The sequence below is a fragment of the Puma concolor genome, chromosome D1, assembly GCF_028749965.1.
Source record: "Puma concolor isolate L17-30 chromosome D1, mPumCon1.1.hap2, whole genome shotgun sequence".
Classification (NCBI taxonomy): Eukaryota; Metazoa; Chordata; class Mammalia; order Carnivora; family Felidae; genus Puma; species Puma concolor.
This window is the reverse complement of record NC_141676.1, coordinates 113,112,753-113,128,884: the sequence shown is the minus strand read 5'-3', so window position 1 is coordinate 113,128,884 and position 16,132 is coordinate 113,112,753. Positions and strand designations below refer to the sequence as shown.

The window sequence follows — 16,132 nt, the reverse complement described above, 5'->3', positions numbered from 1 at the left end:
CTGAGTGAATGAATGGATGAATGTTGTAAATCCGTGCGTGTCATATACTGCCTAACAAAGCACGGAGATGTGATAGTTTATTATATGAAGCTGGCGTTACAGGGGGAGTGCAGGGAGCTGCTTCTAGAAGCGTCCCTCTGAGATGATGATACAGCTCGCAGCGGCAGAAGCATTTTTGACAACCACCGACCTGATGTGACGCATTAATTATATAACTGTCGACAAAGAGAAGGAAACGAATCCACTCATTTTTGGTATAACTCTTGAGCCTTAGGTAGGTTCCAGAATTTTCCCACACGGCCTTCCCCTGCTCTACTTAGTGAGACAGTTGCTTTGGCAATTGCAGGCTGATGCCAGGCACGTCTTGTGAAGCCAGAGTACATCACTCCTATTACCAGTTTCACCCCCTTGTGGCCCAATTACGTGCCTCCCTTTTAAGCTTCCCTGCCAGCAATGGTGTGCAAATCCCATGTGACAATTACTTAGATGCTGACAACTTTTCAATGAATACATTTACCTACATGTCCAGGTCAGGGCTGGGCTACCCTCCTTGACAACCTACCCCTAAAATCCAAGCATTCACAGTGACAAATCAGCTCTGTCCTCAAACTGTCCTCTTCTTTCAATTCCCACTGACATTAAATTAGTTTGGGCCCCCCTCACGTCTTGTGTAGACAAATGCATTAATTACCTCCTCACTGGCTTTCCTGCCTCTGGTCTGGCTCGTCTGCAGTGCATTCTCCTAACAACACAAAAATGTATATCCATATCAGCGTCTCTGAAGATAAATCTTGAGAGCTAAGTCAAATTCTTGAGCCTGGCATGAGGCAACACGCATGAATAGACACCTGCTCATTTTCCAGGCTCCCAACTACCCCAGATCCCTTTGAGTTCCAGTCATTTTGAGTTACCTAGAAAATCCCTGAAGCAGTTACATTCTGTGTTGACCCTGGACTTTGTGCACGTTATTCCCTACCCTTTGTAAAAGTCCTCCCTCACTTTTACTAGAGTTTATTCCCGTTTCTGATTTTTACATTGAAGACTGCCTTATTCAGAGATTTCCTAACCCCCTGAGGCTGAATTAGGGATCTTTTACCCTGCACATTTGTCATACTGTGCTTATCCCTAAGCGCTAAGGGCTGAGAACACGCAGTGCTGAAATGCTTTTCTTTTAAAAATAAATTTTTTAGGGATGCCTGGGTGGCTCAGTCAGTTAAGTGTCTGACTTTGGCTCAGATCATGGTCTCATGATTCGTGAGTTCGAGCCCCACGTCGGGCTCTGTGCCGCAGCTCAGAGCCTGGAGCCTGTTTCGGATTCCATGTCTCCTCTCTCTGCCCCTTTCTCACTCTCTCTCTCAAAAATAAATAAACACCAAAAAAAAATTAAAAGTAAATTTTTAATGTTTTATTCATTTTTGAAAGAGATGGAGAGAGAGCAGGGGAGGGGCAGAGACAGGGAGACACAGAATCTGAAGGAGGCTCCAGGCTCCGAGCTGTCAGCACAGAGCCCAACGCGGGACTTGAACGCACAAACCGTGAGATCATGACCTGAGCCGAAGTTGGATACTTAACTGACTCAGCCACCCGGGTGCCCCTGAAATGCTTTTCTTACTTTCCTCTTTACCCACTGGACTGCAAATATACCTTCTGAGCTTGACACAGTGCTAGGCACACAGTAAATGTTCAGCATTATGTGTTCAATGAGTTCTTAATCACAATGAAAGGGTGTTTATATGCATGGAGATAGTGAGGGATAAGTGTCCGTATTTTACCTGCTTAGAAGTCACTTTTGGAAGTTCACAGATCCTTCAAGACAATTAGAGGCTTTACAATATGTACCTGTGTGATTTTAAAGTAAAGCGTTGATCTCAAGGCAGTATGTATCCATTCCATGTCCATCAAGAATTCCGTTCCATTATTAAAGACAGTGTGTGTGTTCATATGAATAGGAAATGAAGTTTATTTAAGGTATTGGCTGGTACTTCCAGCAGGTGTGAGCAAACAATTTTTAACCTCCTTGAATGCAATTAAATAGTGTGGGGAAATCATTGATTAAGATTGCACCTTCTCTTAGCCTCTTCCCCCTGAAAAGTGTTAATTGTTGGATGTGTGACAGCACCTGAAAATGAACAAATTAATAAGCTTACTACACATTCTGACCTGATACTATGGAACTTAAAGATGACTTCCCCTAAAATTGGGGTATGACTTAAAACTATAAACTCTTGGGGCACCTGGTGGCTCAGTTGGTTAAGTGCCTGACTTTGGCTCAGGTTATGATCTCATGGTTCATGAGATCAAGCCCCGCGTCAGGCTCTCTGCTGTCAGCCCAGAGCCTTCTTGAGATTCTCTCTCTCCTTCTCTCTCTGCCCCTCCCCACTTGTATGTGTGCGTGCTCTTTCTCTCTCTGTCAATAAATAAATAAATACACACATAAACAAATTTTAAAAAACTACACATTTTCTTATTTATATTTTTCCTGAAGAGTAAATATTTGAGTACAGATATATATTAATTTTTACATAGCCACTTAACATTCTTATGTGAATACTCTTTCTACTCATTGGAGAAAAGTTAACTTATCATTACACCTTCAAAGATAAACTACAAGTTCCAATTAATTAAATAGAAAATAAATGGAAAATAGAATTGAATATCCAAATATTGAGATGAATCTGGAGCACTCCAAGAAAATACAAAGATAAATGGATAAATATAACTGTAAGATAATTTTATTTTACTTATTTTTTAGAATATGTTTTTAATGTTTACTTATGTTTGAGAGAGACAGAGAGAGAGACAGTGCTTGAGTGAGGAAGGGGCAGAGAGAGAGGGAGACACAGAATCTGAAGCAGGCTCCAGGCTCCGAGCTGTCAGCACAGAGCCCCACATGGAGCTCGAATCCGTGAGCCGGGAGATCATGACCTGAGCCAAAGTCACTCAACCGACTGAGCCCCCCAGGAGCCCCAGATAATTTTAAATGCATGTGTATATATACTTACAAAACCAAACAAAAATAATAGTGATCATAAAGATAATAGGAAAACCAAAGAATGAGGAAAATGTAAAACTAATGGCTGGTGGAAAGGGAATGGAAAAAAACTCATACAATAAAATAGTTTTTAGGTATTAACAAATCGCAGTACTAAGAATACATAACACATATAGTGTTTTCTAACAGTGAGAGATAATTGACATACAGCCTTGTGTATTGTAGGGTGTGGCCCACGTTGGTTTGATACACTCCTATATTGCAGTATTATTACCACCATAGCACTCACTACGACCTCTGTCATGTCTCATCATTACCATTTCCTTTTTATGATGGGAACAACTACTTAAAGTCTCTTAGCAGCTTTGAAATGTACAATACTAAATTGTTTATAATCCCCATTCTCTGCCTCGTGTCTCTAGGAATTACGTATCTACTGGTTGCAAGTTTATATCGTTAAACAACACTCCCCCAATTTTTCCACCCTCAACTCCCTTGTAACCATCATTCTATTTTCTGTTTTTATGAGTTTGTTTGTTTGTTTACTTGTTTAGATTGCATATATATGTGATATCATACAGTATTTGTCTTTCTCTGACTAGTGTCGTTCAGCATAATCCTTTTTAAGTCTGTCCATGTTGTTGCAATGGTAGGATTTCTTTCTTCTTCATGACTGAATATTATTTCACTATATGTATATACCACATCTTCTTTATCCATTTATCTGTTGATGGATACTTTGGTTGTTTCCATATCTTAGATATTATGAATAATGCTGCAAAACTATGGGAGTGTACACATCTCTTCTTTGTCCTGTTTTCATTTTCTTTCCGTATACAGGCATACCTCGGAGGTATTGTGGGTTCATTTCCAGACCACCACCATAAAGCAAGTCAAATAAATATTTTGGTTTCCCAATACATATAAAAGTTATGTTTATGCTATACTGTAGTCTATTGAGTGTGCAATAGCATTATGTCTAAAAAGCAATGTGCATATCTTAATTTTAAAAGACTTTTATTCCTAAAATTTGTTAACCACCATCTTAGCTTTCCGTGAGTGAGAATCTTTTTGCTGGTGGAGGGTCTTGCCTGATGTTGAGGACTGCTGACCCTTCAGGGTGGTGCTGCTGAAGGCTGAGGTGGCCATGGAAATTTCTTCAAATAAGACAGCAGTGAAGCTTGTGCCCCATCGATTGGCGGTTCCTTTTATGAACATTTCTCTATAGAATGCAGGTCTGTTTGATATATTTTACCCACAGCAGAACTTCTTTCAGAATTAATCTCTCTTCTCAACTTCTGCTGCTGTTTCATCAACTTAGTTAATGTCATATTCTAAATCATTGGTTGTCATCTCGACAGTCTTCACAGCATCCTCACCAGTAGATTCCATCTCAGGAAGCCACTTGCTTTGCTTGTCCATAAGAAGCAATGCCTCGTCTGCTGACATTTTATCACGAGATTGAAGCAATTCAGTCACATATTGAGGCCCCACTTCTCATTCTCCTTTTCTTGCTGTTCCCACCACATCTGCAGTGACTTCCTCCACGTAAGTCTTGAATCCCTCAAAGTCGTCCATGAGGGTTGGAATCCACTTCTTCCAAACTCATGTTAATGTTGACATTTTGACCATGAAACATGAATGTTTTTATTGACATCAAGACAAGTGAATCCTTTCCAGAACATTTTCTATTTACATTGCCCAGACACATCAGAGGAATCACTGTCTATGGCAACTAGAGCCTTACAAAATGTATTTCTTAAACAACAGATCTTGAAAGTTGAAATTACTTCTCAATCCATGGGCTGCAGAATGGGTGTTGTGTTAGCATGTATGAAAACCACATTGATGTCATTGGACATCTCCATCAAAGCTCTTGGGTGACCAGGTGCATTGTCAATCAGCAATAACATTTTGAAAGGGGTCTTTTCTGAGTACTGGATCCTAATAATGGGCTTAAAATATTTAGTAAATGATGTTGTAAACAAATGTGCTGTCATCCATGCTTTGTGGCTCCATTTATAGAAGAGAGGCACAGTAGATTGAGCATTATCCTGGAGGGGACTAGGGTTTTCAGAGTGGAACATGACCATAGGCTTCAACACTGAGTCACCAGCTGCATTAACCCTTAACAAGAGAGTCAGCCTGTCCTGTGAAGCTCTGAGGCCAGGCATTGACTTCTCTCTAGCTAGGAGAGTTCTAGAAGGCATCTTCTCCTTAGAGAAGGCTGTTCCATCTACATCAAAACTCTTTTGTCTAGCGTAGTCCCCTTCATTAGTTCCCTTAGCTGGGCCTTTTGAATAACAACTCACCGTAGGCTCTACATCAGCATTTGCTGCTTCACCTGCACTTTTATGTTGCAAAGATGGCTTCTTTCCTTAAACCTCACAAACCAGCCTCTGCTCGCTTCACACTTTTCTTCTGCAGCTTCTTCTCTCTCGGTCCTCACATAACTGAAGAGAGTTAGGGCCTTGCTCTGGGTTAGGCTTTGGCTGAAGGGAATGTTGTGGCTGGTTCTTCTATCCAGACCACTAGAACTTTCTCCATATCAGTAAGAAGGCTGATTTTTTTAAATCATTTCTGTGTTCATTGAAGTAGCACTTTTCATTTTCTTCAAGAACTTTCTCTTGTTCTTCACAACCTGGCTAACTAACTGTGTGGCACTAGAGGCCTAGCTTTTGGCCCATCTTGGCTTTCTATATGCCCCCCTCCCTGAGCATAATCGTCTCTAGCTTCTGATTGAACGTGAGAAATGTGATTCTTCCTTGCACTTGAACACTTAGATGCCACTGTAGGGTTAACTGGCCTAATTTCAATATTGCTATGTCTCAGGAATAGGGAGGCCTGAGGAGAGAGAGAGAGAAATGAGGGAATGGGTAGAGCAATCGACACGAGCGTCAAGGAGCCAGGACCAACGTTAAAGGGGTTTCCATGGTTTTTTTCTAGGAGTTTTACAGTATCAGATCTTATGTTTATATCTCTAATCCATTTTGAGAAAATTTTTCAGTGTGGTGTAACATCAGGGTTCAGTTTCAAGCTTTCAGGAATAGGGAGGCCTGAGGAGAGAGAGAGAAATGAAAAATGAGTATAGCAATCAACACGAGCGTCAAGGAGCCAAGACCAACGTTAAAGACGTTTCCATGTTTTTTTTCTAGGAGTTTTACAGTATCAGATCTTATGTTTATATCTCTAACCCATTTTGAGAAAATTTTTCAGTGTGGTATAATATCAGGGTTCAGTTTAAAGCTTTTCCATGTGGTTATGAGTTTTCCCAGCACCATTTGTTATAGAGATTATCCTTTCCCCATTGAGTGTTCCTGCCTTCCTTGTCAAATACTAGTTGACAATAGATGTAGGAGTTTATTTCTGGGCTCTTGATTCTGTTCCATTGGCCTATGGTATGAAATCAACAAGTGTGATGCCTCCAGCTTTGTTATTTCTCATGATTGTTTTGGCTCTTTGGGGTCTTTTGTGGATTCATACAAATTTTAGGAGAGTTTTCTTTCTTTTCCTATGGAAAATCCCATTGGACTTTTGATAGAAATTGCATGGAACCTATAGATGTCTTTGAGTACTATGTGCCTTTAACAACATTATTTTTTCTGATCCACATCACAGGGTATTTTTCCATTTATTTGTGTCTTCTTCAAGTCATGTTGTTTTCATTATACACCTCTTTCCTGACATTGGTTAAATTTATTCCTAAATATTTTATTGTTTTTGAGGCTGTTGTGAATGTCATAGTTTCTTAATTTCTTTTTCAGATGTTTTGTTATTATTGTATAATTGTTAGTGCTCCTGATTTCTGTATGTTTATTTCATACACGATACTGATTCATTTATATTGATTGTTTAATAGGAATTATTTTGTAGGTTATAATCTCTTAATATATGGCTGCTTTTAGGATTCTTTCTGTATCTTTGGTTACTGGCAGTTTTGTTATCATGTGTCTTACGGAAGGTTGTTTGCGTTGAGATAATAAGGTGATCTATTAGCTTTACGAAGTTGGATGCCCGATTCTGTCCCAAGGCTTAGGAGGTTGTGAGATATTATTTCTTTAAATAAATGTTCAGCCTCCTTTACCCTCTCTTGTTCTGGATCCCTGATTACCCTAATATTTGTTCTTTTTTTTTTTTTTCAATGTTTATTTTTGAGAGAGAGAGAGCATGCAGAGGAGGGGCAGAGACAGAATCTGAAGCAGCCTCCAGGCTCTGAGCTGTCAGCACAGAGCCTGATGTGGGGCTCGAACTCACAAACCTGAGTTTGAGAGATCATGACCTGAGCCGAAGTCAGCCGTCTAACCGTCTGAGCCACTCAGGCGCCCCAATATTTGTTCTTTTGATGAAATCCCATAGATCACATAGATATTCTCTTTTCTACATTATTCTTTGTTCTCCTCTAAATGATTTATTTACAAACTCCTACCCTCCAAGTTGCCTCTTCTGTCTTCCAGTTGTTATGCTCGCTGCAGATGCATTTTAAATTTCATTCATTGCATTCTTCAGCTCCAGAATTTCTGCATTTTTTTTGTGTGTGTGATTTTGTTGAATTGCCTTTCTGAGTTTCCTTGTAGCTCACTGACTTTTTCAAAAACAACTATTATGAATTCTTTTTTTTTAATTTTTAATGTTTATTTTTGAGAGAGAGAGACAGACAGAGACAGAATGTGAGTAGGAGAGGGGCAGAGAGAGAGGGAGACACAGAATCTGAAGCAGGCTCCAGGCTCTGAGCTGTCAGCACAGAGCTCAATGTGGGGCTTGAACCCACGAGCCGTGAGATCATGACCTGAGCCAAAGTTGGGCGCTCTACCTACTCAGCCACCCAGGCACCCCAGCTATTTTGAATTCTTTATCAGCTAGTTCATAAAACGTCATTACCTTGAGCTCAGTTATTGGAGAATTATTGTTATCTTTTGATGATAACATGCCTTCTTGGTTTTTCATGTTTCTTGTATTTTTAACACTGCTGCCTTTGCATCTGAAGTAGCAAAATTCTCTCCTAGTTGCCTCTAGGTAGGGAGGGGTATTCTGTTCAATGGTGCTGTTATTACCTGGGGTTTTCAGTCTTTGTGAAAACCCCAGGTAATTCCACTCTTCTTGCTCCCTCTTGTGGCACAGTTCTTTTTTTTTTTTTTTTTTTAAGTTTATTTATTTATTTTGAGAGAGAGAGAGACAATGAGTATGGAAGGGGCGAAGAGAGAGGGAGAGAGAGAATCCCAAACAGGCTTCACACTGTCAGTGCAGAGCCCAACATGGGGCTCGAAATCACGAACCGTGAGATCATGACCCAAGCCAAAATCACGAGTCAGAGGCTTAACTGACTGAACCACCCTGGCGCCCCTGGCAGAATTCTAAATTAGTTTTTATGTCTTTTATGTCTTTTTATGTATTCTCCCACCTAGCTACTAGAAAGCTCTCTGTAATTTTCCAGAAGGTGGCACTGTAGCTCAAATTTGTGATTTCTCCGTTGCCCACAGACCCTGGCCTGCTTTGGGCCTCTCAGCTGCTGTACTTAGGGGCGCACCCAAAGAGCCTACTCAGTGTGTGAGTAACACTTGGGGCATTGAGGGTGCCTGCAGACCAGGTAGAGAGACCCTCAGGTGAGGGACATCCAGGGGCTCATGGGAGGGCTTCCTCCTGAAGTCCTGAAGAAGCAGGAACTGCATCCCCTCCATGCTCATTCATACTCTTACCTGCCTCTTTGCAGATCTCCTCCCTTCCCCCAGTCACAGAGGTCCTGTCTTAGTTTTCCGGGTGCTGCTGGAGAGAATGGGCAGTCACTCACCACTCTCCTTTTCTTCACTAGAAGGGTTCACCATCACCTGATAGTACAGTTCCATGCATTGTTGCTGTGTGTGTGGGGTGTGGGGGGGGGTGGTGGTGGTGGTTCTTCTTACTATTTCCACAGCATCCACACTCACATATACGTGTTTTCTCCAAATGCATGAGAAGCCAGACTTCTGGGATTCCTCTCTGAACCGTGGCCACCCATGTCTTCACTCTCCAGGTTTCTTTCCTGACCTTGACTGGAGGGGCTGGGGCAGGTGCTCTGCTCTTCAAGCTCTATAGCCTGAGCGGGGAGGGGGCAAAGGCCCCATAGAAAGAAAAGTGGCTAGGGGCGCCTGGGTGGCACAGTCGGTTAAGTGTCCGACTTCAGCCAGGTCACGATCTCGTGGTCCGGGAGTTCGAGCCCCGCGTCAGGCTCTGGGCTGATGGCTCAGAGCCTGGAGCCTGCTTCCGATTCTGTGTCTCCCTCTCTCTCTGCCCCTCCCCCGTTCATGCTCTGTCTCTGTCCCAAAAATAAATAAACGTTGAAAAAAAAAAATTAAAAAAAAAAAAAAGAAAGAAAAGTGGCTAGTGTGGTTAAAGCCCACAAAGTGGCCATCTGTGAGGGCCGGAAGATGGGGGACTGGGTGGGCCTAATTAGGAATTTGGTCTTCATCTTAATAAATGCAGAAGCTTTTCAAAATCTTTGAAAGAAAATGAACAAATTTACATTTTTTAGAGATAACTCTGGATCCAATGTAGAGAGAGCATTGGAGGAGGACATGGGTATTTGCTGAGAGTTTCTCAAGCAGCCTAAGAAAGATGTGGATGAGTGGGGGAAAAACCCTATAACAACTCCAACAAAGAAGATGAAGTATTTAAGTGATAAGAAACTTCATGAAGAAAATTTTAAAACAAAACAGAAAGACACAGGAGAGGACTTGAACAGGTGGACAGACATTTCCTTTTCTTGTATTAGATTATGCAATGTTATAAAAATTTCAGTTCTTCCTAAATTAATTTATAAACGTAACTCAGTCCTTATCAAAACACGAGCAGTTGGGGTGTGTGTGTGTGTGTGTGGTATAAGACAAATTGATAATCAAGTTCATATGGAAAAACATTTAAGAAGAAGCAGGAAAACACTGAAAAAGAAAATCTATGAGAAGCTATGAGCCCCTCCCCCTCCCCTGGATATAAAGGTATAAAGGTGTACTTCAAAGTACCCATAATTAAATTAGTGTGGCACTGACACATAAGCAGACAGTGAGGCCAGGGGAACAGAGTAGAAAACCCAGAAATAGATCTAAGTACGTAAGGAACATATTCTATGATACAGCTACTCTCTTTGGGTCACAGATGGACTTTTTTTTTAATGTTTACTTATTTTTGAAAGGGGGGGGTAGAGAATGAGCAGGGGAGGGGCAGAGAAAGAGGGAGACACAGATCTCAAAGCAGGCTCCACGCTATGCACTGTTAGCACAGAGTCTGATGCAGCACTTGAACTCAAGACCTGCAAGATCATGACCTGAGCTCAAGTCGGAGGCTTAACCAGCTGAGCCAACCATGCACCCCAGATGGACTTTTTAAGTAATGGTTGTAGAACATCTGAGTAACCATTTGGAAAAAAATTTTTGATACAGTTCTTATAAGATATACCAGAGTAAACTCCAGAGATCAAGAATTTAAACATAAAAAATGAAAACATGTAAGAACTAGAAGAACACAGGGATGAATGTCTTCACAATATCATAGATAATTGATAAACTAGAAGAAAATATTTGTAGCATGTAACACAAAGAGCTGATAATCTCAATATATTAAGAACTCTTAAAATCAAAGAAAAAGAAACTGAAAAACAATGGAAAATATGAAATAGACATCAGCACAAACTCACACATATAAAAAAGATAAAAATGGCCCTTAAGTATAATATCTTTTCAAGTTCAAACATACTTAGAAAAATACAAATTAAAATAATGTCATTTCTCAGTGATCAGATGGGTAAAAATTAAAAAGTATGACAACATATCCTCTTGGTGAGGCTGTGGCTAAACAAGGAGTGTCCTATATTATTAGTGAGAATGTAAACTGGCACAGTCCTTCTGGTGGAAGTTTAATAACAGAACTTTATATGTGTGTATGGTTTGATCAAGCAATCCCACTACTAGGAATCTGTTCTGAAAGGTACTCCTCAAATACTATGTTTACACAAGGTTCTTCCCTGCAGGGTTATTTGATTTGTATCATATCAGAAGCAATTAAATTGCCCATACACAGGATAGTGTTTGATTAAAGTATGATGCATCCACACAGTAGAGTACCAAGAAACTGAAAAAGAATGAAGACCTGAATGAAATAATATGGGGACATTTCCAAGACTTATTGTTAACATTCAAAACAAAAATATGCATGGTGCATGCAGATTGCCAGGCCTGGGCCACCAGGAAAGGGATGGAAGCCACTGGGTGACACAGACGGTGACATAGCACAGAGAGGGGGCACGGACTGATTGCTCTGTGTGCTGAGCACTGCCTCCCTTGCCTCTTCAGGTGCACGCCCACAGCCTCACCAGGTGAGGCCACTGTGCAGGCAGTGGTTCCTCGTCTCACTCAGGCTTATGCCAAAGATGTAAAATTTGGTGCAGGTATCTGAGCCTTAATGCTTTGAGCTGATGCTGGAGTGATGATTAGCAATTATTAGTGAGTGAGTAGTCCCAGAGTATCAGTCTCAATTGACTTAAAGGATAAAGATAACAATGTGTGGACTCTACTTGTTCAAGATGTTGCCACTAACACAAAGAAAAAGACCAGAGATCCCCCACCACTGCTACCACATCAGTATCCTCTCTTGCCAAGGAAGGCTTGGAGGTTAGCCAAGGTGCTAATCTAGTGGAAATTAGGAAAGGTGTGGTGTTAGCTGTAGATGCTGTGATTGATGAATTTAAGAAGCAGTTCAAACCTGTGTTGAGCCCCAGAGAAATCACTTAGGTTGCTATTATTTCTGCAAGCCAAGAAATGAGCAATATCATTTCTTGTACAGTGAAAAAGATTGAAAGGAAGGATGTACAGACACCAGAAGATGGGAAACACTGAATAATGAATTATAAATTACTGGATTGTAGTTTGATTATGTTTCTTCATACTTAGTATACATCAGAAGCTCAGAAATGTGAATGCCTGTGTTCTATTGGGTGAAAAGAAAATGTCTGGTGTCTACTCCATTATACCTGCAGTTGAAATTATCAATGCTTATTGTAAGCCCTTCATAATAATTACTGAAGATGTTAATGGAGAAGCTCTAAATACACCCATTTTGAATAGTCTAAAACTTGGTTTTCAGATTATAGCAGTCAAATCTCCAGGTTTTGGTGACAGTGGAAAAACCTACTTAGACACATGGCTATTGATGCTGGTGGTTCAGTGTTCAGAGAAGGAAGGTTGACCCTAAATCTTGATGCTCAGTCACACACTTAGGAAAAGTTGGATAGAGCTGTCATTGTGACCAAAAATTAGCCAGTGTGCTCGAAGGGAAAAGGTAACAGACTCAAATTGAAAAATCTATTCAAGAAATCATTGAGCAGTTACATATCATAACTGGTAATTATGAAAAGGAAAAATTGAATGAGTATCTTGAAAAACTTCTAGATCGAGTAGCTCTGCTGCAGGTTGGTGGGACAAGTGATGTGGAAGTGAATGAAAAGAAAGACCTGCATATGCCCTCAATACTACATGTAAGCTGTTGAAGAAGGCGTTGTTCTGGGAGTGGGTTGTGTTATTCTTCAGTGCATTCCAGCCTGAGACTTGCTAATTCCAGCTAATGAAGATATTTTCAATGATACAGAAATTACTAAAAGAACACTCAAAATTCTTGCAAACAGGGTGTGTGGGTGGCTCAGTCAGTTAAGTGTCCAACTCTTGATTTCAGCTCAGGTCATGATGTCATGGTTCATGGGATACAGCCATGCATCGGGCTCTGTTTTGACAGCATGGAGCCTGCTTGGGATTCTGTCTCTCTGTCTCTCTCTGTCTCTGTCTCTCTGTCTCTCTCAAAATAAATAAAGAAATAAGCGTTTAAAAATATGCTTACAAAGGTCATTACTAAGAAAGTAGTTGTTGTAGGATCATTGATAGTTGAGATAATTATGCTAAGTTTCTCAAAAGTTGGTTCTGATACTCTCCTTGGAGATTTTGTGAATGTGGTGGAGAAATGAATCATTGATCCAACCAAGTTAATAAGAACTGTTTTATCGGGTGCTGAAGAGAAGGACCATGGAACAGGTGGAATGGTCAGGGAGGATATGTTCTACTTTCTAGAATAGTGCTTCACCATTACTAATAAACTATGACAGGGTGCTTGAGGCAATGTTTCTCACCAGTAATTTTAGAGAAGTCAGTTAAAGAAGTTGAAAAGGCTGGCTGATGTTAAGAAATTCAATATACCCATAGTTACTAGTTTCATTTAACAATATAGAATGATCTATCACTGCCATTGTCCATGCCTACAGGTAATTTATTTTGTATTGTTAAATACAAGGCTATTTGTACATTCACCAAAAAAAAAAAAAAAAAATGAACAAGAAATACATTGTGAAGGTGTCTATAATGTGCTATTCTTTATGTAATGAAAAAGGGAGAATGAGAAAATACACATTTATCCACTAATGTCTTCAAAAGAAATATAGAAAAATAAACCAGAAACTAATGAGATCGGTTGCCAACATAAGTTGGGTAGGAGTGGCAGTTCAAGAATGTGAACAGAATGAAACTTCTCTTCGTTTTCTGTATAGCACTGTCTTTTAGGACATACCCCAAAACATAAATAAATAAAACCGACCAGGATGTGGGGGAACCCAAAATAGAATACAAAAAAATAACAAATTTACCTGACGGTGTTATAAATGAATGACATAACTATATCGAAGGGGGTAGAGAAGACAATAATTAAGTGATGTGAGGGACAAATTTTGATTGCATACCATATGCAAATATATCCCCCACCACATACACTATATTGTGTAAATTTGTTTTTAACAAACGTATTGACTAGAGATTCTGAAATACTATGTGCATACTAAGATTTAGCAGATAGGTAAATATATTGTAGGTAATAAGAGCCGGGTTACAAATAAGAAAAGGGGAAATGCTAGAAAGAGCCCTAAAATTGGACGTGTAAGTATGAACCCATGGCTTCAATATATATACAGAACCTTAGGTATAGAAATAATTATAATATGTATGTGTGTGTTGAGTGTCCATACATGTGTTTCCTAGCTCTGTCTACTGAGAAGATCTGGAGGCAAGAACTTTCCAGGGGCAATGAAGACACCTGGCATCCAGATCTTAATTCCTGAATAGCATTCTACAATTAAAGGACAATGACTTTTAGAAACATGGGTGATTACAGGGGCACCTGGGTGGCTCAGTCGGTTAAGCATCTGACTTCAGCCCAAGTCATGATCTCGTGATTCGTGAGTTCAAGCTCCGCATCAGGCTCTGTGCTGACAGCTCAGAGTCTGGAGCCTGCTTTGGATTCTGTGTCACCTTCTCTCTCCGCCCCTCCCCCACTCATGCTTGGTCTCTCTCTGTCTCTCAAAAAATAAATAAACATTAAAAAAAAAAGAAAAAAGGATGGTAACAGGGCTAAAACAGATAAAATATAGGATGAGGCAAGATCATCTTGTATCAGAAAGCAAGGAAATGTTTATAAAATGATTGGGTAAAGCATGAGGCAAAGGATTCAGTAGCCAACTTACAGAAGCTACCAATGGCCAAAATCTGGGACAATGTGAACAAAACAACAAAGAAAACAAGTAATGGTCATAAGGTTAGACAACCAAAGAATAAGTAAATATCCATGAGTCCCAAATGATGTCAACAGTAAAGAACTGAATAAATAAGTAAATAGGGGAGAAGAGACAGCCCTTGTCTACAATATAGTTGCAATGAATAATGTAGAAGAAAGGATGCAAACAGAAAATCACGGGTAAGCAAACAAAACGGTAATTGTTGCAGGAAAGAATTATTGATGGATGCTAAAACTAATAGGTGAAGCTATGATAAGAAACAGGATGTCTGAGTTGTCTCTAAGTATTTCTCCACAAAATACTTCTTAATAATTGAGGGGGGGAAATGCACCTTGCCCCTGGAGAAATCTGGCGGACACCATCTTATCCCAGTGACTGAAGTTGACATCACCAGTTATTAAGACCTGCCAGCATCGTGTACCTCTACCCTGTGGAAGGCACAAGGGTACAGCATTTCTTCTGTGGTATTTCTGCCACATGTGACAACATCAGACCCTGAAATTAGGAAGCATTGTAAAAGACACAGGGAGGGACGGAAAAGGACAGCTGTTGAGGGTGCTTTGGGTTACGATACCAACAGTGGAGGTAGAGGTGAGAGAAATGAACTGTAAGAAAAATAGCAAGTCAGGGCGCCTGGGTGGCGCAGTCGGAGCATCCAACTTCAGCCAGGTCATGATCTCGCGGTCAGTGAGTTCGAGCCCCGCGTCGGGCTCTGGGCTGATGGCTCGGAGCCTGGAGCCTGTTTCAGATTCTGTGTCTCCCTCTCTCTCTGCCCCTCACCCGTTCATGCTCTGTCTCTCTCTGTCCCAAAAATAAATAAACGTTGAAAAAAAAAATTAAAAAAAAAAAAAAAAAGAAAAATAGCAAGTCAACAAAACTTGATAAAACAGGATTTAAGGTGGTGTATTCTAAAAAAATTTTTTTTTAATGTTTTATTTATTTTTGAAACAGAGAGAGACAGAGCATGAACGGGGGAGGCTCAGAGAGAGGGAGACACAGAATCGGAAACAGGCTCCAGGCTCTGAGCTGCCAGCCCAGAGCCCGACGCGGGGCTCGAACTCACGGACCGCGAGATCATGACCTGAGCCAAAGTTGGCCGCCCAACCGACTGAGCCACCCAGGCGCCCCAGAACTAATGTTTTTGAGGGTTTTTTGGATAAATATCCAGCAGTGGAATCGCTGGATCATATGGTAGTTCTATTTTTACTTTTTGAGGAACCTCCATACTGTTCTCCACAGTGGCTGCCTCAGTTGACATTCCCACCAGAGGTGCCTAAGGATTCCCTTTTAACCACTTCCTACCTGACCCTTGCTGTCTCTTGTCTTCTTGATACTAGCCCTCCTGACAGGTGTGAAGTGGTATATCTCATGCGGTTTTGATTTGCCTTTCCCTCAAAATTAGTGATGTTGAGTATCTTTTGTTGCGTCTGTGGCCATCTGTAGGTCTTCTTTGGAAAAATCTCTATTCAGATCCTGTGCATATTTTTTAATCTGGTTGTTTTTATGGTGTTGAGTTGTATGAGTTTTTCATATATTTTAGATATTAACCCTTTACCAGATACATAATT

The 16,132-nt window shown here is 40.5% G+C and overlaps 1 protein-coding gene and 1 pseudogene across 12 annotated transcripts in view; both read left to right on the top strand.

Annotated features, from left to right (window-relative positions):
- Nucleotides 1-16,132, top strand: part of GRIA4 (glutamate ionotropic receptor AMPA type subunit 4) — a 399,366-nt gene that overhangs the window by 97,926 nt on the left and 285,308 nt on the right. The window lies entirely within an intron of this gene.
- LOC112865895 (60 kDa heat shock protein, mitochondrial pseudogene) lies at nt 146-15,191 on the top strand (annotated as a pseudogene).